This window comes from Emydura macquarii, unplaced genomic scaffold, assembly GCF_026122565.2.
Source record: "Emydura macquarii macquarii isolate MOO-44397 ecotype Brisbane River unplaced genomic scaffold, CSIRO-AGI_Emac_v2 contig_2473, whole genome shotgun sequence".
Taxonomy (NCBI): Eukaryota; Metazoa; Chordata; order Testudines; family Chelidae; genus Emydura; species Emydura macquarii.
Genome location: NW_027132610.1, coordinates 43545732 through 43568455, shown reverse-complemented (window position 1 = coordinate 43568455; position 22724 = coordinate 43545732).

Below are 22724 nucleotides of genomic sequence, written 5' to 3'. Positions count from 1 at the left end.
TAAGAAATTGGGGGATTGGGCAAAAAGAAATCTGATGAGGTTCAACAAGGACAAGTGCAGAGTCCTGCACTTATGATGAAAGACTCCCATGCACAGCTATAGACTGGGGACCACTGGATAGGCAGAAGTTCTGCAGTAAAGGACCTGGAGGTTACCGTGGACAAGAAGCTGGATATGAGTCAACAGTGTGCCCTTATTGCCAAGAAGGCTAACAACATATTGGGCTGCATATGTAGGATTATTGCCAGTAGATCGAGGGAAGTGATTAGTCCTCTCTATTCGGCACTGGTCAGGCCTCATTTGGAGTACTGTGTCCAGTTTTGAGTGCCCCACATCAGAAAGGGTGTTGACAAATTGGAGAGAAGCCAGTAGAGGGCAATAAAAATGATAAAGGGGCTGGAGCACCATAACTTATGAGGAGAGGCTGAAGGAACTCTGCTTGTTTAGTCTGCAAAAAAGAAGAATGAGAGGGGATTTGATAGCAGCCTTTAACTACCTGAAAGGAGATTTTAGGGAGGATGGAGCTGTTTTCAGTAGTAGTAGATGACAGAACTAGGTGCAATGGTCTCAAGTTGCAGTGGGGAGGTCTGGGTTGGGTATTAGGAAAAGCATTTTCACTATGAGGGTGGTGAATTCATAAGAGGTGCGGAAAAAAAAGTGCTATTTACCTTTTCATACAATACAAAAAACAGGAATCACCTGATTAATAGGGAGTAGGTTTAATACAAAGAAAAGGATGTACTTTTTCACACAATGCACAGCTAAACTGTGGAACTCATTTCCTGGGGATATTGTGAAGGTTGCAAGTATAAAAGAGATAGGAAGTTCATGAAGGATTGGCCCATCGATGGCTAGTTGCCAAAGTGGTCAATATTGTAATTTAATCTATTCCATTGCTGATTACAGGTGATACATAATCTACCTTTCAAGTTTCCAAACCTCTTGAAGAAAGCCCGAGAGTTGTTTGTTAATAGGTGAAAATTCTAGAGGGGTAGCCGTGTTAGTCTGTACACAGCAAAAACAACAAGAGGCCTGACAATTGTCACTGTTCACACATTTTCATTTTCTAATCAACGGCTGTGAATAGGCCTCTTCTACTATAACTGAACTGACTTTGTTAGCACTTGCCCTCCCCATTGTTATGTTTCTCACTATTGGATGTATATATATATCACCTATCTGTGGTTTCCACTTCATGCATCTCATGAAGTGGGTTGCAGCCCATGAAAGCTTATGCCTGAAGAAATCTGTTAGTCTTTAAGGTGCTACAGGACTCTCATTATATCAGGAAAAGGGTCCTTTCTAGTTTTGGGTCTAATCTGGAGATAAAGCTGTTGGGGTAGGTTTGGATCTTGGGCTTCAAATCTGAACCCTCCTGAAATTCAAAAAGGTCTGGATATAAAACTCCAGTTTTGACCAAGATGTTATTTTTAAGGCATCATCTATCTTTCTATCCCAACATTTTATGTGTTACTGTGTTGATTTTTCTATGATGCTGCTCCAAGTTAATAGGTATGATGTGCTTTCCCTAGTTTTCAATTTAAAGAAGGAGCATTCCAATGATGGACATGTTTAGGTCTTTCACATGGTTGATTCTGAGAGCAAATTTTGAGCCCATAAAGTCTGGCTGGTCTTGTAATTTATTTGAACTCACTCTTCCATCCCTAATAGTTTGCTGTGTAACAGCTTGAATTTGACTCACAAGTTGTCTTGTGAATGATTTATTTGTTTTTCTACTTAAAATGAGATAAGTTCAGAGATATTAATCACAATGAGTGCATTTTAATTAAATACTTAAGAACAAATACATCATTTATAATAATTGAAAATCATTTAATTAAATATCTACTTGCTAATTATGCAGCATCTCTTCAGAGATGAGTACATTAACTGTTTAATCTGCTTTTTAAAGTGCTTTCTGGCAGAAGAAATGGAAAATGTAGATGTTGTCCACTTAAATAAATTTAAGTAATCTTGTAAGCTGCAGGCACTGCTCTAAAATAAAACATACTTTGAAAAAGTATTATTTTTTCATCCTTAATGAAGTTGTGTATACTGAAATGAAATTCAACTAAACCAAATTGTTTGTTGATTTGTTTTTTTCCCTGGATGAAATTACAAATTCATTCATACAGTAAGTGGAACAAAAGTGAGATAATACAAATTAGAATGGTGAGTGTACTATGCAACAAAGCCTTTAACTGGTCCCAATTACTATAAATAAAGAACAAATAACGATCCTACAACACTACTGCAAAGTGAAGCAGTGCCAGACCACACAGTTTTACACAATATAGAATAATTATTGTACAATAATTATTGTAAAGCCAGTCACACCACACTCCACACTTTCTTGGACTGGAAAACATTGATGGTTTGGGGGTCTTGAATGCCCAACTTTCCAACTGAACAAACACTACCTAATGAAGCATAGTGATACCTCTGTGAGATATATAAGTAAGAATATCACCTTATAACTAAAGGGGAAACTTCGGCAGTCTAAGGCCTAAATAGTCAAGTGTTCAATAATTTTAGATTCCTCCTATTTTCAGTGCCCAATACTTAGGCTCCAATTCAGGAAAACACTTAAAAAATGTTTGACTTATTTACATACTTCAGTTACATTGACTTCAAAGGGACCGAATCATGTACTTAAGAGCCCTTTCTGAACAGGCATTATTTCCAGCATGATGGCCCTAGAGCCTGATGTTCAGAGGCTTATGGCACCTGAAGTTCAGATTAGTTTTCATTGGAGTTGTCTGCATTCATCCCATGAAAAACAGGTTACAACAGCCCAATCTCTCACATGTTGAATCAAAATGTTAATTTTACTTAGGTTCATATGTGTTTACACGAAGCGGTCTTATGTTTCCCAAGACGGGCAACCAAAAAAATTAAGAAACCCAAAATTATTGGACTCTTGAAAATTTAGGCTCTACACAGGAAGTTAATGGCAGAATTAGGATGAGAATAAGAGGTTTCTTGTTCTCCGTCTGATATGCAGTCCATTAGAATATGCTGCCTCTGGCATCACTAATATATATTCACACATATTATGCTGATGCTTGTCCTAAATCTCTAGATTTATTGAAATAACAGAAACAAAGAAATATAGGAGTCTCCACTCATGTACTACTGTTAATTAAAGGATTCGAGATTTAACATTCTATGAATGTAGTCTGAATGAAATTTGTCCTCCTATCCATTTGTTGTACATCCTTTTAAACTAAGTACTGCTTGCGAGTGAAATGTATTCCTATGTAAATGGCCCATGTAAGGGGCCTGTATACTATTTAGGACAGCAAGCGGGATGTAAATGGGGCTGATGGCCATCTGCAGACCTTCTGCTGTGATGAATTACACCATAAATGTGTAAGTCAGGATTTTATTGTAAACCTGTTTTTCTTGAATAATGACTATTTGATCAAGAAAAAGACAAATATACTGATTCAACATGTGATGTAACAGGGATTTGATCTTCTGACTTCTGTTTTGTAGCTAATATCAGGAAAAATATATGTGTAACTCCCTGTGGAATTAGTTTTTCCTGACATATTACTCTAAGCCTTTAGGGGACTCACCCCTGGTCAAGAGCAGCAATGGCTACAGAGTCTCAGGACTCTATTTCCCAGATTGCCTACAGTCCAGGGTGGAGACAGAACAAGCTGGAAGCTACTACTACCAGAACCAATCAGAAGCCTGAAATTGGAGACAAGAGATTTGGTTTTACTTTCGCTTTTGGCTTTTGGAGTGGAGAGGGAGGTTTTCCATTAAACTTCCCTTTCCTACCCCCTGGGAAACCTTGAACTCTGGTTACTGGGTCATTGAAGAGTGTCAGCCCAGCAGACACCAGCAACCCAGGAGGCTGAGGAGCAATTCCAGGTCAAGCTACCAAGAGCCAGCCTAACTTTCCATTGGACTCCAGTCCATGGAGCCTCTGAAAGATGCTACCACTTTGGTGGTGAAGACGCTCTAAGAAATTCTGTCTATTTATTTTCCATGTGAGTTTTTAGCAGGAAAACAATTACAGTGTTGCATCACCCCTGAAAGAACTGATTCTCAATTCATTATCTAACTAGGCAGAAGAGGGAACTGGTTGGTTTCAGTCCATTGGAAATATTGGTAGCTGGAGGGTTTAATGTATTGTTGATATTTTATTATTCTATTTACTCCTATTCTTTCCATATCTCTTATTCTTTGTTCCCTATACCTAATAAAATTATCCTATTCTTGATACTTCTTGCTATTTTGGGAACTGTCAGGGTGGGCATAAGGGAGAAAGCAGGGGCAGAGGCCTTCCAATAATCGGTGGGAGGGCACAAAGCTCCTGTGGCCCCCTGGGTCCCAGTATTCCATTTCCTGGGGCCCGAGCAGGAAATGAAAGCTCCTCGTGTGCCCTCCCAAAAGCTCTGGAATTTAAATTCCTGAACATGCCACTGGAGACTGTATTTATTATTTTCTTCCTTGTGTATTAGACTATACACCTAGAATATTATTTGGTAGCACACATTTTCCTAAGTGACAGCATTCCTTGTATTGCAGACACTAGGAGCAGTCATCCAAGCAGCAGGTAACAGGGAGAAGGCTTGATCCATGCCTTGAGAGAAGGGCTACAAATGAAAGTGAAGAAGAAAAAGAAAAAAAGGGCTATCCAAAATGTATGGTGTGGAGATATTCATTTTTTTTTTAAATACAATGCCCAAATTCAAGCATATGCAAGTTACTAAATTAAAATAATTTAAGAATTAGGCTGCAGCTTCTCTAGTAGAAGCCTTAGTTCAGAAAAATATTTGCGCATGTGCGTAAGTTCATCCTTGTTCAGAAAAGTATGCATGCATGTGCTTAACTTTATGCCTATGTTTGAGTGCTTTCCTAAACAGGAGTGCTTTCTTTAAATAAGACATGAGAGAGGGAAGACAAGACTAACTATATGACATGACTATCTTAGGCTATGTCTACACTACCACTTATGTTGATATAACTTATGTCACTCAGGAGTGTAAATAAGCCACCCCCATCCCCGAGTGACATAAATTACACCGATGTAAGCAGCAGTGTGGACAGAGCTATGAAGCTCTTCCGCTGACATATCAGCTGCCACTCGTGGGGAAGTGGATTAATTAAGTCGCTGGAAGAGCTCTCTCCCATCATCTTAGAGCTACTATACTAGAGAGATTAAATCATCACAGCTGCATCAGTTCTGCTGCGCTGCTGTAATATCTCTACTGTAGCCATAGCCTGAGTTATTCAGTCAGTTGGAAACTTTTCTCTTGGATAAAACCAGAATTAATTCATGGAGAGAAAATCCAATCATAAAAATATAGGGAAAAGGGAAGAGTCAAAAATCTTCAATGCTTTATATGATAATTTTTACAACAAATCAGGTGTAAATGTGCCTCCATTTTTATAAAGTATGTTTACAGGCAACTGAATTCTTAAGCTCTCTTAACATCACTTAAGTAATGCACAGGGCCTTGTAGGTAAATTTCACCTTAAATATACTTAAATATACTTATCTGATTGTTGAAGAAGCACACACTATATTGTATTAAATGAACTTTATCCATAAAGCAAACATTATCCAAGACCTACCTTGGGATATACAATTATCCCACAGATGTAGCAGTTCAAGAAAGGCAAAATCCTCCTCAAAATTTATTGCTGGGGAATTTAGTAGTCATGTCATTACATGGGATTTATCACTAGCCAATTAATCTTTTTAAGCCTGCAGTTCCACTTTTCTTTGGATCTTGCCCTCTTGCTTGAGAGGTTAAAAGCATGTGAAGTCTCTAAGTATTTGTCTTAAATCCTAACTCTAACTTTGGTTATGTTCCTATAAGAACTGTTAAGAATAATACAAAGTTTGATTGTGACATATGCTACGAATATAAGCTATTGCATTCAAGACTGCTGAGGTAACATGGTCCACAAAAATATAGCATGTAAATGGATTTATATTTATATTTATCTCTTTCTTATAGCAGCAGCACCATCCCATCATTTAAGCCACTGCTTCAGTAAAAACACCCTTATCTGGTAAAATTAATAGAAATGTAGTTTCTATAACTGCAAGAAAATCTTAGGTTTTTTTTTTCTTTCAACCATTTTGGAAGCCACAGAGCTATTTTTACACTTTTTTTGTCTTGTACTGTGCATTTCTGTCTCTTCATTGTTTCTGTAACTTGCTAATTAATAGAGCAACACACTTTTAATGATGAATAAAAACTAAATTGTAGAGCTCAGTAGTAAAGCTACATATTTTTCCCTTTTGAGATTCTGACATATAAAGAATTAGATTAAATTGATATTCTCATCTGGCCTGTCATTTTCTGATCCCTACACTATTCTTTATCTTTCATTATCTCTACATGATATAAATGACTAAGTCATCATGAATTTTGAAGTATATGCAGCAGCTGGCTCTTTTCATTCTCATTATCCAGCAGACCTAAAAAATAGAGAAGGAAAAGCAGAAACTCTCATCAGCTGAAGCAGATGCTACCTGTGAAAGGAAAATGATTCTTCGTCCAATGTGCTCAATTACTCTCCTTCTCTATAATGCAACCATAAAGAAAATTGTCTGAGTAGGATTTTACTGCTTGTTTTGGTTGGTTGTTTTTACAGAAGTAAGCTTAGTAACCCAAGACTATAAAGCTGTATTGTTCTCAGCAGATACATCTTGGCAGTTACTTTGCATATTCAACAGTAGACTGTAATAACACCCTTTATGTTACAGACTGAAACTGTATGGCTAATTGATGTTAAACTACAATCTTTTAATAGTTTTTTGTTTTTGTTTTTTGTTTTTTGCTTTAACAAGCATTTGTTTCACAGTGTTATGCTGTTTGGGGAAAATTGATTTGTCACTCAGAAAACAGATAATTTTGCAGATCATCTTATTGTTGGGATTTCCTCCAAGATCTTTTTCCACTCAGAAAGTTAATAATTAACATATGGAAGGAGGCCTCAGCTACACTTATTAAATGTCTAAGAATGTTTTCCAGTGTAATCTTAGTGTTTTAAGAAGTTCATTCTCATTTAATTTATTCCTATGTGGTAATCTGCTTTGTTATATGTTTTATTTTGGAGAGTGGATTCATATATATTAATTTAAGTGGGCTTCATGGCAATAATTTTTCATCATATTTCATTTGTTAACAGGAAAAAAGGAAATGTTTGAGCCACTGAATGTAAAGGAGATCTTTTCATCAACCTAGGAGCTCAGTTCTCACCACACATGTGAATATCTCTTAGAGCTCCTGTAAAACTTTAATAATTCACAAATACTCAGTTGAATAAAGAATAGATGGATCTCAATTGGTTTTATGCTCCTTTGCTACTTGCCTTCTATAGATATTCTGAGTATGATTTTTTTTAGTAAGAATATTTGGAAAGAGTGATTTAAGAAAAAAATGCTTCTATTAATGCAGCTGAATATGCTGTTAGCTTTCTTGGCAATAAGGGAACACTGTTGACTCATATCCAGCTTCTTGTGCACTGTAACCTCCAGGTCATTTTCTGCAGAACTGCAGCCAGTCAGTCCCCAATCTGCAGCTGTGTATGGGATTCTTCCAAGCTAACTGCAGGACTCTGCACTCATCCTTATCAGATTTTCTTTGGCCCAATCCTCCTATTTGTCTAGGTCACTCTGTATCCTATCCCTAACCTCCACCATATCTACCACTCCTCCCAGCTTAGTGTCATCTGCAAACTTGCCAAGAGTGCAATCCATCCCATCCTCCAGGTCATTAATGAAGATGTTGAACAAAACCGGCCTCAGCAGCAACCCCGCGGGCACTCTGCTTGTTACCAGCTGCCAGCTAGACCTCAAGTCATTGATCAGATTGAAGCTCATGATCTAGTCATCTTTCTATCCACCTTATAGTCCGTTCATCCAACCCATGGAGGAAGAAAAGGTACACATAGTGAAATGAAAGCAGCCTGGATGTGTTTGACAGCAGGGTGACAGAAATGGACTAGGCAGCGCAACATACTGGATACCTATTGAGAGGGCACCCTGTGTTGTATCTTAGTTGTTCTTTTAAGTCTTAATCCTACATAGAGGGTATCATGGAGCTGCACTGCCCCCTGGGGAGCATTGGGAGCATTTAAGTACATGCTTTACTTTAAGATTACTGAGTAATCTTACTGAGGGTCTTAATTGACTTCAGTGGGACTACTGCTATGCTTAAATTTATGTATCTGCTTAAGTGCTTTGCTGGATCACTCTTAGAGGTATTTTTCCTCCCAGAACATCGTATTTGCAGAGGGAGAACTTCCATGGCTATGTCCCTTTATGAGAGTTAAGTGATTCACAACTTTGTGCCTGGCCATTTCTACAAAAGTGAATTTCACTGTATAGCATGACGACTAGAAAGACTCCTACTGACTTCATTGGCCTTTGAATCAGGAGCTGTATGAGTAAAGGTCAGTGAGTCGTCCATGCACAATGGCAACACAATGTTGAAAATAAGGAATCACTCTACTTTACTGGTTGAACCAGCTTTCAGATAATTACTTCAAGCATTTTAAGCACACTGGAGTACAATTTTATTTTAATATCAGCATAGTTTAGCAATCTTGATAAAATAGCAGAAGTTATAATTGTGTTGCTGACACTGATTTTTTTCAAATCAGTTTTCAGCTAAATTTCCTTCAATAATTTTACTAAGCAATTTTTAAAATGCACTCCAAGCAAGCCTGATGCTTATTGTGCTAAAAGAAAATATTGTTTAGCATACTCTAGCAATACTGCAAAGGTAGTCATTATTCATGACTTTTTACAGGAAAAAAAAAACAATCCAAAAAAAAAAAATCACACACTGCTTGCCATCAAACATCAAAACATTTCAGCCTTGTACGGTAGATCATTGGCCTGGAACACCATGTCCAGTTCCCATGGGAGGGAGCTCTGGAGTAGGACACTATGCTAGGTTCTCCTAACTCCATTACAACCTTGAAAAAAGGTTTTTACCTTGAGAACTCAGCAATCAGCAGAGTCCTACACTAAGCAGACGCTCTTGGCAGCTGAGTTCTCATGGAAAATCTGCCTGGTTAGTTACATCCACTGATTTTCTATCCAGTTCTGGTGGGGAAGCAAAGCCTTTTAGAACCCAAACAACAAAAGTCTTAACTAGGTTGTTAGCTCAGCACCAAACTCCTGCATGTTCTTAACTGTTCACATGTGATAAGTGATTCCAGGATCCAGGCCTATGTGAATTATTTATTACCATTTACTAAATTTAGTCAATGGGTAAATATTAGACTGTCACACAAAGGTCAGTAAAATCTTCCTTTGATTATTATTAAAAAATATAGACCGTCTCCCATGCCCACCTAGATAATTATTTTGACAAAGATTCAGAACTAAAAGTTGTTAGAAAGAAATGTGGAGGAATCAGAGACTACACCATAACAGCCCATGGTTTGGTTTATGTCTATACTACAACAGCATACCTATGGCAATGAAGCTGTGCCACTGAAGAGCTCTAGTACAGACAGTTCCTACATCGACAGAAGGGTTTTTTCTGTCAGTGTAGATAATCACCTTCTCAGAGGCCGTAGCTATGTTGACCTGAAACAAAATGTTTTGTTTTGATTTTGAGGTTTTAAAAATATTTGTTTTTAAATAAAGTGGAGGGAAAGTCCAAAACATAACATCTTTGTGAAAGAAAAAGTCAAGGTTTTGACATTTCCAGAATTAAAAAATAATACCCAAACAATTCGCTGAAATCAATCCAAATTTCTGAATTGTTGCAGTTGACCCAAACCTGCATTTTTGGACTGAGTGCCTGCACACACAAAAAACTCACCCAGCTGTACTTGCAACTTGTCTTGCAAAGATGCTGGAGAACCCATACTGCTGCTAATTCATATGTTCTGTACACCTTTGTATATTTAATTATTTGAAATACGATGAATTGTGCATTGAGATTGTCCTATAAATTAGCCCTCACCAACCCTTAAAGGAGATATCACTGTGTTGATGTAAGTCAGAGTAAAAGTTCTCAGTTTGGCATGTTAATAGTGTGATGCCTCTTATAGCATCTACATTAACCTCTACAGAAAAAGCTAACATTATTTCCTCAGTGTTTTGTTTTTAACAATTGGGATTACAGTTGTGAACAATCCTAAACAAGTGTGGAGGGATGAACCATATGCCATAGGTCTTCTGTCAAAGTTTTTATGAAATTTCCTGCAGTTCCATTCATGATGTTCTTCATTATATCTACCTCCCCCTCTTTGGCAAGTTGCATAGAGAAAACTCTTTCCATGCAAAGAAAAGCAGAATAATGAACTGTAGTAAATTGTCATTCAAATGGAAAATCCATTTTGTGCTTTACATGCAAATTCTGTAACATTATTATTTTGATATGATGATATGTTTTTACTTTAATAGGAATGTGATTCCACTGGAGAGAGCAATCAAAGAAGTAGAAGCTGAAGTGGCTGCAAAGTAAGCAGAAATGAGAACAAGAGCATTTCCCTTTATTGAACTGATGTAAAATCTCCTGGTCCCAAATCTGTTCCTTGTTGAAGGTCAAAATGAACTTTCTTCTTTGTGGGCCTGTGATGGGGTGTGAAAACTCCACACTGGAGAACAAGGGGTTAAAGATCATCTGTGGGCCCAGGCAGTCCTGCAAAGCTTGCACAAGCTGGAGGCAGAACTTAAAAGGGGAAGCAGATCCACTCAGAAAGAGACAAGCAGTTAAGGGGAACGGACTTCTGCTGTGAGCTCTAGGCACATAACCCAGGAACAATTGTTGCCTGAGACCTAAGCCTGCAAAGGAGAGATTGGTGACTGTTTGGGAAGGTCAGCAACCTTATTTTCATTTAAGTTCTTTAGTTTTTCAGCTGTCTTCAGTTCTCTTCCCCCTGGGGGATGTTTAGGGGTGAGAGATCTCAAGTAGGAAATGATCCAGAGAGGCAGCTATTTAGCACCCCAAGGGTCTGGATGGGTGCAGTGGAAAGAGTGGGCCCAGGCTCCCTTATCAACTCCGGAAAGTGGGACAACAATAATAAGAGTCTATCCCTCTGTGGGGAATCCAGCTGGAGAAGACTCTGAATACACAAGGGTCCAGGCCCTGAATCCTGGAGCTAAGGAGAAAATCCTGAAGCCCTTGCAGGTACCAAAAGACTTCTCCATTATTGGAGTTTTCTTTCTGCATACCTCGAAAGGGATGGACTAGAATGTGTGATGTGGATGGAGGACTGAGCCACAAAAGAAAGGTCTACCCCTAAAGGACGGAGTTGCAGAAAAAAGAGGAACCACCAGCAACACCTCTATCTGGCCACTAGGTTGGGGAGGCCACGGGGAGGTTTGCCTTTCACAGAGCCTGATCCCAATTCTATTGAAGTTAAAGGATTTCAACAGGCTTTGGATCAGGCCCATAACTCAGAACCAGGAACATGTACAGTACCTCAGTGGCACAAACTGAACACTGAGTATCCTCCCAGTGTTACTAAATCACCAAGGCTGCGCACTCAGCAAAGGAAGAAGCCTCTTTATTACAGTATCTACCATCAACACCTCAGAGATTCAGAAAAATACTTTGCATGTGAAAATTTAAGTGTTTAGTAACATTAATGAACTAGCTTTATAGTACCTTGGGTCAAATGCTCCTCTGGGCCTAATACCACAAAAAAAAAAAAAAAAAAAAAAAAACAACTCACTGCACTACTTCAGTCCCACTTAAGGTTATAAAATGTGGTTTATGTCGTGCATAGACCTTGTGCAGGACTTTTGTACATGTATAGTGGGAGAAATGCCTCCACCTTATGCCTTTGGATAGACCCTTTGGACTTTTCCGTGCTGAAAAGTGAAATGTAAGTGTAAGATACGAGTGACAACAGAACAACTCCTACTGTGCCTCATGCTTGTACAGTTGTGGTTGAATTCTAACTCCATGTTTTCTGATAAACATTACTCAGGTTCTTTATCAGACTTGTTATTACAGACCATAGGTCAGGTGAGGGAATATGCTCCTACTAACTTCTGTTTAAGAAAAAAATAGTACGTTTCAAAATGAACACTAAAGTATATTTTAGCAAACAATGTTAACAAGGCATCAAAACTATGTCCACGAAAATATTGCAAGCAACCTTTACTAATCAGTGATATAACTATCTAGCCAATATATTATGCAGTAATGGATACCCTACTTGTTCATTCTAGTGATCCATTAATAATTCCATTCCTGACGGTTCATATTCTGGTTTACATAAATCTAGACTTTTGCATTTTAATGTCTAATGGATGCACTTTCTTGTGTTACAAATCATAAACCTTAACTCCTATACAAAAGACCTTCACAGAGCATTAATCTTTGTTTGCCTGGCCTCTATTCAGATTGTTTTCATTTTAATCTTTATGCATAATTATAGAGAATCAATATTTCAATTTATTCCAAGTCCCGGCAACAGCAAATATACCATGAACAGTACACTTATGGAGATAAAGTAGACTGCCATCCAATGACCCAGAGAAGATATAAAATATATTCAGTAATTGAATAAATCCTTCAAAATTGGGGGTGGAAAGAAACTTGCTTATATATTTATTTTTTGCAGGTCTGAGTACCAAAAGGAAGAAAAAAAAGAAAAAAAAATTGCTGCAAAGTATAACTGAACTTTTCTATACCACCACTTTTTGGAGCCAAGAATATTTTTATAAAGAATGTGTGAGGCTGTGAAAAAAATATTAAGATTTAGCTCAGACAGTATTATAGTGCCATAGTATTTTATAGTGGGAATGTGTTTTAGGGAAATTTCAAACTACCCTAAATGTTCTTGTTTAACATTTCCCAAGAGAAGAGGGTATTTTGTAAATCATGGTTTTGACAGTGAGTAGTGTTAAAAATACCTGAGCCAATATAGACGAATAGTGATGTCTGTAGATACAATCTCTGTGGTTTTTATGAATGCCTAGGGATATGGAGAGCTGCTGAATCAAAGACAGAAACCTGTAAAGAGAAACTAGGTGTGTAGAGGAGCAAAGTAGGAATGGCCATACTTGATCAGAGCCATAATCCAATTAGACCAATATCCTGTCTCAGACAATATTGGAAGCTTTAGAGTAAGGTGCAAGAACCACGTAGTAGGTAATTATAGAATAACCTACCCACAGAGAATGTTTCTTCCCAACCTCTGTGCATGTTGTGAAAAAGTATATCCTTCTATCCCTTTTAAATTTGCTGCCTATTAGTCTTATTGACTGATCCTTTGTAAACAGAAGTGCTTAATCTCCTCCTCTATACTGTAAACTAATTTGCATATCTTTCTTATGATCCCTCTCATTTATCTCCTCTTCAGCGTGAACATTTCCAATGTTTTCACCCTTTGTATAGAAGCTTTTCCAGACCTCTAATCATTCTTGTTGCTCAGCTTTGAAGACTTTCAATTTCTGATCCATCTTATTTGAATTAGGATGACCAGAATTGAACATTATTCATGAGGAGGATGTATCATTACATTATATAGTAACATATTTTCAGTATTATCCATCCCCTTCCTGATACATTCTAACATTATGTTTTTGTTTTGTTTTTTTAATTCCAACTACTTATTGAGCACAGCTCTTCATTCAGCTTTCCACAATGATGCCCAGAACTTTTTCCTTGTGCTTGCATTTTAAACTTAGAACCCAAGAATGTGTACATGTAGTTTGTTATTTCTATAAAGTGCATTACCTTCCATTTATCAACATGCAAATTTAAATTGCCCACTCGTCTAGCTTTGTTAGAGGTCCCTCTTGAAGCTCCTCACAGTTTTCCCTTTTCTTAACTAACTTATTGCTCACTATCCTTTCCAGATTATTAATTAATATATTAAACACTAGTCCTTGGAGGAACCTCCACTGGTAGTGCCTCACCTTTGTTTCTTGAAAAAAAGAATGGGTGCAAGATAGTTCGCTCCACAATACTCTATCATGAAGATGAAACAATTAAATCATTTACCTTTTCAGCAACATCCCCATCATCCTAAATTGTTCCCTTTATTCCAATGATCAAATGAACCTACAGATTCTCTTACAGCCCTTCCTGATACTGATCTATTAAAATAATGTATTGGAATATTTTTTCTTTCAAATATTTTGATGTTTGCTGTTCAAATTCCATCTTAGTCCTCTTAATATCCTGGTGTAGTACCGTAATTCCTATGTGCCAGTTCTGATCAGCACCTCTCAGTGTCAAGCCTAAGGAATGGAGAGGCTAGAGCTTGTTGAATTTAGGTAGGTTAAAAGGCGAGGAACCAGGGCCTGATGGGGATGAACCTCTGACTTTTTTTTATATCATGTACTGAGAAATGTGTTGAAATTGCAAGCTATTGCTTGTGAATAAGGCTAAGGGAGAATTTCCAGGTCCTGCGTGCTGGCTAAAGGTTGCTGTAGCAATGCATCTGAGCAGAGTTATTCTGGAAAAATCCATTTTATAGGCAAGGTGGGGTGAGTTGTGCTTCGCTGCCTTAAAGAACTGCCTGTTTTCTCTTCCTCTCTCTGGGTTCCAGTGTGTGTTCTGAATTCTAACAACTAAATTATATACAAACATAAAATACTTTTGCAAGTTGTGAAAGATACCTCTATGGGGTTATACAAACAAAATATCTGAAGCAGACCAGACCTGAACCAGAAACCCAAATTCAACTCTCTCCTTCCCTGATTTTTGAGTGGCAATTGGGGGAGGTCCCTGATGATTGGAAAAAGGCAAATATAGTGCCCATCTTCAAGAAAGGGAGGAAAGAGGATCCAGGGAACTACACACTGGTCAGCTTCACCTCAATCCCTGGAAAAATCATGGAGCAGGTCCTCAAGGAATGCATTTGAAGGCACTTGGAAGAGAGGAAGGTGATCAGGAACAGTCAAAATGGATTCACCAAGGGCAAGTCACGCCTGACCAACATGAATACCTGAGGTGACTAGGTCTGTGGATGTGGGGAAAGAGGTAGATGTGATATACCTTGACTTTAGCAAAGCTTTTGATACAGTCTTCCACAGCATTCTTATTAGCATGCTAAAGAAGTATAGGTTGGATGAATGGATTATAAAATGGATAGAGAACTGGCTAGAGCATAGGGCTCAACGGGTAGTGATCAATTGCTCTATGCCTAGCTGGCAGCCGGTCACAAGCGGAGTGCCCCTGGGGTCGGTCCTGGGGCAGGTTTTGTTCAACATCTTCATTAATGATCTGGAAGATGGGGTAGATTGCACCCTCAGCAAGTTTGCAGATGACACTAAGCTGGGGGGAGTGGTAGATACCCTGGAAGGTAGGGATAGGATACAAAGTAACCTAGACAAATTGGAGCATTGGGCCAAAAGAAATCTGATGAGGTTCATCAAGGACAAGTGCAGAGTCCTCCACTTAGGACGGAAGAATCCCATGCACAGGTACAAACTGGGGCCCAACGAGCTAGGCAGAAGTTCTGCAGAAAAAGACCTGGGGGTGACAGTGGATAAGAAGCTGATATGAGTCAGCAGTGTTCCCTGGTTGCCAAGAAGGCAAATAGCATATTGGGCTGCATTAGTAGGAGCATTGCCAGCAGATCAAGGGAAGTGATTATTCCCCTCTATTCAGCATTGGTGAGGCCACATTTGGAGTATTGTGTACAGTTTTGGGCCCCCCATTACAAAAAGGATGTAGACAAGTTGGAGAGAGTCCAGCGAAGGGCAACACAAATGATTAGGGGGCTGGAGCACAAGACTTATGAGGAGAGGCTGAGGGAACCAGGTTTGTTTAGTCTGCAAAAGGAAAGAATGAGGGAGGGATTTGATAGCAGCCTTTAACTACGTGAAAGGGGGTTCTAGGGAGGATGAAGTTAGGCTGTTCTCAATGGTAGTAGATGACCAAACAAGGAGCAATGGTCTCAATTAGCAGTGGGGATGGTCTAGGTTGGATATTAGGAAAAAGTTTTTCACTGGGAGGGTGGCGAAGCACTGGAATGGGTTACCTAGGGAGGTGGTGGAATCTCCATCTTTAGAGGTTTTTAAGCTGCAGCTTGACAAAGCCCTGGCTAGGATGATTTAGCTTAGGTTAGTCCTGCTTTGAGCAGGGGGTTGGACTAGATGACCTCCTGAGGTCCCTTCCAACTCTAAGATTCTATGATTCTATGCCAAAGACACACAAACTGTCTCTATTTCACTATGCTATTTCTTAAAAGGAAGATGTGCAAAATTCCTCCTTGGAGAATTATCTAAAGTGTGAAATTATGCTTTAGCTACCCTCGTTTCAGAAATCACAAGACACCTAACTATATACAATTCTGTACTACTTTCTTTGTGAACAATTATTTGAAAAAACAACTTACTATCTGGAAAAATCAGAAATAAGTGAAGAAAATGTGTTAGTACATTTTTTGTGCTGCTTTTGAATTTTCATTTTGGCAATCTTCTTTTATGTTTTCCTTTGATCTAGCTAAATATGTTCTTTCCACTCCCACCTATGCTTGAATACGAAGGCTACAAATTATCCAGATGAATGTTATCTAGTTTTAATCCTAGAATACACAAGCTTTCAGAAGACTGATTTTTTTCCTAACTGAATAGTTTGAAGTAGACTAATTTCAAAAGTGAAAATAATTCTAATAATGCTCATCAGTTTAGCACCCACAACAACAGGTTGAGGGCACTGCAGTGCTCTAATCTGGTAATGAAGACATACATCACATCAGAGAGGAAGCGGTGAAGACATTTAGCTAGCTGAAGATAGAAGATGACCTTCCTGGCCACTTTTCTAGGTGGATATTTGTACACATTAAGATGTTCAGGGATAATGATTTGATTCAGCAGCATTTGATGTCCGGACAGGTACAATCAGATGTCAATATTTAAGTAGAAGTTGAGACATTATCACTGCAAGTTATTGGACTGATCTTGCAAATGTATGAATAAAATTTCTTAGGGACAATCATTTATATAACGACTTCCTATGCCTGAAAACTGTATATTGATCAGATCTACAAGTTTTCACCAGTGCCACCCTCTATTTTATCATTTAAAAAAAAAAAAAAAAAAAAAGCTTCTTAGAGGACAAGCCCAAGACCAGAAAGATTTTGAATGTACATTTTAAAACTAGTTTCAGACTCCTGAAAACATTTTAAAACTAGTTTCAGACTTCCATGGAGCACAGGGCCTGTGTACTTAAAATTCTGAATTCTTATTTTGATATTTTGCAATTAATATTTAGAAGTTTTGAAAATTGGTCTCGAAAAAAAAAATCAAAGAGAAAAGCAAACATGTTTCAAGAAGCTGAAGAAGTCACCTCTATTCTACTACAATCAGCAAAAGCTATGTTCTTCTCACAACTTATTAAAGGATTTGACTGTCTTCCTTGGCACTCAACATCTTTGTCATTAGCACTCTTGTAAGCACCTTTCAGAAGAATCATATGAAAACATCATATGAATTCCAAGAGGAATTAGCAGTTTTGACTTGAGTGGAAAAAGAAAACCCCTATTTTCAAAAGCTTGTTCACAAGCGGAGATTCTACCTTTGTTAGTTTTGTTGTAAATAATATTACTAGATTCTACATAAAATACAGACAATTTCAGAGCTGAGTGCCTATACCACTTACACTTAGGGTATGCCTATTCTTAAAATGCTACAGTGGCATTGCTGCACCCTTGTAGCACTTCAGCATAGGTACGACATAAGTAACCCACCACCCTGAGAGGCAGTCTGGAGTTTTTTGCATCCGAGTGACATAGTTAAGCAAACATCATTTTTCTAGTATAGACCAGGCCTGTGAGTTATTTGGGAAGCATTACATAAGTATTCTGACTGATAAATCTTTCAACATACAAATGGTAACAATGAAGTCATGTGAAAGAGTACATTTCCAAAGCTAACGGGCTATGGCTTCACTACAGCAATTGAATGTGCTCAGAGGGAGCCCTGTATACCTGTAAATTGCAGAGCTCAGCAGAAGTGCAAAGTAGAGCAGGATTAAATTTTTCACACAACTTTTTTCAGTATAAAGATGCAGGTTCTGTGACACCAAAACTCTTCAAATCATGCCCATTTCACCAAATTGCTTCAGTTGAAAAAAAAAATGAAAACATGTTTCAATTTCAGTTTGAAATGACTTTCAAAATATTCTTTAATTTTATTTTAAAAAAATGTAAAAGTCATTATTGAAACAAAATATTAATTTTGTTTAATGAAGACATTTTTCAATCTGAAACTTTTTTTATAATATTATATTACACACACACCACTTTTCAATTCCCTTAAAGTTTTTAAAAAATATTTGCGGTATGACTAATTATTACTTTGGAATTGCTAGCAAGCCAAAAAAAATCTGTTCTTTGCCTCGGTCTAGTGCAGAAATCCACCCACATGGACCAAACTGCAGGACTGGAGTCTATATAGGTTACAATGCTGCAGACACTTGCACATGTGAATATTTTGTGCATGTGAGTATCCCACTGAGTTATTTATGCATATAACTGTCTTCAGGATCAGGGCCTATAATGTTTCACATTCCTTCTTTAGTAACAGAATTATTCCTTTTTTTTTTTTAAATACATTGTGGGCCTGATTTCACTTCAACTGTTTTTTCTTCTGTGAATTTAATTGATTTCAGTTAACTATGACACAGATCAGCAACAGAATTGTGATCATAACCAAATTGTTCAAATGAAAACACATATGCAGTATTTCAGAAAAGAGTCACTTTTTCATGAGATTTTTTGTAAAGAGTGTTATATATTCTTTAGGACTAAAGTGGTCAGCTGTAAAAAATGTTCTACAATTTCTCTTATGGGAAACTGCATTTTTTTTCACAACTTTGATTTGTGTCTCAGAATAAAATTCAGTCTCATTTATTTTTTAAACTTATGCACAGATTTTATAATTAATGACAACATGAGTTTTCTCCACAGGGATCAATTTACATTAAAACATCAAGCATAAAAAACTATGAATCAGAGCGTCATTTGTACGTAGTAATGTCAAGTGGCAGATGGGACATAGTTTATAGCCAGAGGTTGCCCTGCAGATATATTGGTGATTACTGTACAATTTCCTGCCAGGACAAATTCTCTCTGTGATAGAAGTGCTAAAAATTGTCAAACAGGCTTTTATTTATAAAGCAAATCAGTGGAGAACTTGAAACAATTTGTTGTGGTTTTATTCAAAGCTTAAGACAAAAAGAATAATTTAAAAATCTTTACAGCTCAGTTCTGGTGGGGGGTAGATTTACTGAATATATAATTAATGTTTCTGTGACTTTTTTTTGGAACTGCGCTGTGACTACATAATGGATAAAACAAAGCTGAATGAAAAATTCATCTGACAAATTTATCTCCCCTTTTCCTGTTTGCAAGTAGTCCATAAGGAGCTTATGATTTCATTGGTTATTTGAAATTATTCACTGAACAAACTGATAAATAATACTAGATTTGTAGATTGTTCAGAAGCAGCTCATTTCGTGTATTCAGTATCTGAAATTTCTACTGTGTTGGCTAGTCTTGATTGGACACACAGGTTATATTATTGTGTCTGTTCCCTTATTGGAGGAACATAATAACTCTTAAAATTAGGTTTTGCATGTGAATCTGATTAATTTCAAAGTTTGCTTCTCATTAATATGTATTGATTTTAAAGCTATGAAGAATAATTGTGATCATCTAGCCTGACCTCCTACATAACACATGCTATAGAACTTCACCCAATAATTCCTGCATCAGACCCTACTTTCTGGAGGAGCTATAGCATTTCTATTAGAAAAAATATCCAATCTGGATTTAAAGATTTCTAGTGGTGGGAGTTCCACTGCATCCCTCAGTAAGTAACTCCAATGGCTAATTATTCTCACTGCTAAAAAAATTATACCTTATCTCTAGTCTGAATTTGTCCAGCTTAAGAATATGTTCTAGTAACTGTTTTGGTGACCATTCCTGCCAGAGTAGTCAAAGTGAATACAAAAAAGAGCAAACTCAAAGTAATTAGATTAATTTCTCTGATCAAGCTAATATTTATGGAAAGTGTTAATTATTTGTCCAGCCCAGTCTGCAAATTAATAGGAAAAAAGATTGTAGCTCACTACAAACAAAATACAGTGAGTATACTGCATATCCAGAGGGATAGTCTTCTTTCCATTTTGAAACACAGACATGAGATTTTGACTTTTCATCCCCATTTGGGACAGGAATTTTTTTCAAAATCTTGAAAGCTTTTCTGTCCCATAAAAATGATTTCCTACCCACCTCTACTTTTGTATAGGCTCTTTTCATTGTAGGTGAAATTCATTACTATGCATAGGAAAGAAAAAGCAGTAAGGGAAAAAGGAGGAGGAAGCACAGTAAAGAACAAAGAAAAGATGTATTAATGTGAGTGGATATATTTGTATTTATTAATATAAGATAATAATAGTTTCCATGTAAAACTGGTGATCTGTATACTACTCTTATATTAAGCTGTCATTTATAGATGTTTTTATGATGCCCATTGTATCTGACTTTAATGTCAATTATATTTTTGCAATCATAATGCTTTAGATGTTACATTTTATTTTTATTATCTTTTTATGATTTTTAATGCTAATTTTCTGCAGCAGTAAAACTGTTCAGATTCAGAGAACAGTGGAATTTAAATTCTCATTTTTCTCTTCCACTGACTTACTAAATGTTATGTCTTAATATGCAAAGCTATTTATTTTTCAATCAATTATCAAATTGCTTATTTTAGGCAAATGTTGGTAATATGATCAGTCAGCTGTAAATTTCAGCACAAAACTTTTGTTTTCTTACTGGAAGGTTGCAGCATAACATTACTTCATTTCTTAGAATTCAAAATGGTAACATGCAAGAACCCTAAATGAAAGAGACACACATCAGGTTGCTTCCTAAAACAGAGAGCCACAACTCAACCCATCTCTGACACAGTGCACCCTCATGTACACCCTTATGGTGTAATTGTGTATCATTCCTGTTCACTTTTATAGAGTAATTGTGTATTGTTTAATGCAAATTGTGTCATGTAAGATGTTTTTGGAATGCTGATGGCATATTGAACATTATTGTTATAGAAGGAACCTGTTAAAAGTAGAGACATTTTGGGATCTCTCTCTCTCTATTCCACCTCTAACTACAAACAACATCAAGTAACTGAAGCATTGATCACAGGGGGAGAGCCTGGTTCGAGGCCTACCAGCCAGCCTGTAGTGAGAATCATCTAAGATTGTAAGGTTGCTGAAAGTGTTAAGATTAGTTTAGAATGCGATTTGCCTTGTATTTACTTTTGATCAAATCTGACCTGTTTTCCTCTGATTTATAATCACTTAAAATCTCTCTCTATTTAATAAATGTGTTTCTTTATTTTTCCTAAAGCAGTGCATGTGATTTAAGGTGTGTTAGAGACCCCATTTGAAGTAACAAGGCAGGTGCATATCAATTTCTTTGATAAATTTACAAACCAATGAGCTTGCAGTGGGCAGCACTGAATATTGTAGGACAGCAGTTCCTATTGTTGCATCTGGGACTGGTGGTGTTCGCTGGAGTCATACCATTGCATAATCCCATGAGTGGCTGGCTAGTGGCATTTATTCACTGAGTTAGGAGCAGCTTGCTTGCTGTAGGCTGTGTGTGGGCTGACCCAGGAATGGGGGTTCACACAGAAAAGCAATTATAAGATGGGCTCCAAGAGTGAGGAATTAGGGGACACAGCAATACACCAGTCCAGATTGCAGAGGAGAACATTACACCATCTTATTCCAAAGTGGCTTTCTGCACATTGACTGACTACGTGCTTCTATACGGAGCCTCCTACTCTTCAAGCAGGACCATAAACCCCTTAAACATTGAAGTGACAGCTTGCAATTTTAGTACAGTTTGCCATACACCACAATTTTTCCAGCACTTTCTTGAAAACTAGATGGCCAGAAAACTGAAAACACTGCAATTTTGAACAAGAAGGATTTTGTCTTGCCCCAACCCTCCAAAGGGAAAACCCTTTCACAGTTGGAGAATAGTACTTGTAATATCATTAACCCTTTTCATGGCTGAGTGAAGGATTGTCCAGTGCTATCCGTTGCTGCAATATTCATTGAGCTTTAACCAAATCAGACCACTTTTTAGGCAGCAACTCAAAGACTAAACCTGTAAGGCCACTCTTTAGGCAGCAACTCAAAGACTAAACCTGTAAGGCTCCAAGCCAATTTAATTGTTAGGCATAATCTTCCAATAGAAACTTCATGCCATTTTGGAAAAATAGCGTATCAGAAGATAACATCAAATGCAGATAAGTTGGATGTAAGCAATGATCATGTTGTTAAAATATACACTAGTTTCTAAGAGCTCTCCTATATTTGCAAAGGGATCTGCCCAGGTGTATTTTTGTATTAGGAGCTAGAGCGTGACAAGATGATGAAGCAGCTAATAGCACAAATGTTATAGCTGAAAATATTTTGAGAACGGTTTTCTCAGCTTGCTATTGCTCCTGTGATCAATAATGTCTCCGGGTATGTTTATGCTGTACTAAAACACCCACTGTTGGCACAGTTCAGCTGACTCAGGTGCATGGGGCTCAGGTGTGGGGCTATAAAATTGCGGTGTAGGCAGTTCGACTCAGGTTTCACTGCAATTTTATAGCCCTGCTGCCTGAATCCTGCACACCTGAGTCAGCTGAGCCAGCCAGCCACTGGTCTGTTAGCGCAGTGTACACAACCAAACATCTGGCCTCAACAGAAAATGTGGACAGCCAGGCTGTGCACTGTAGGAAATTCTTTCAAGGA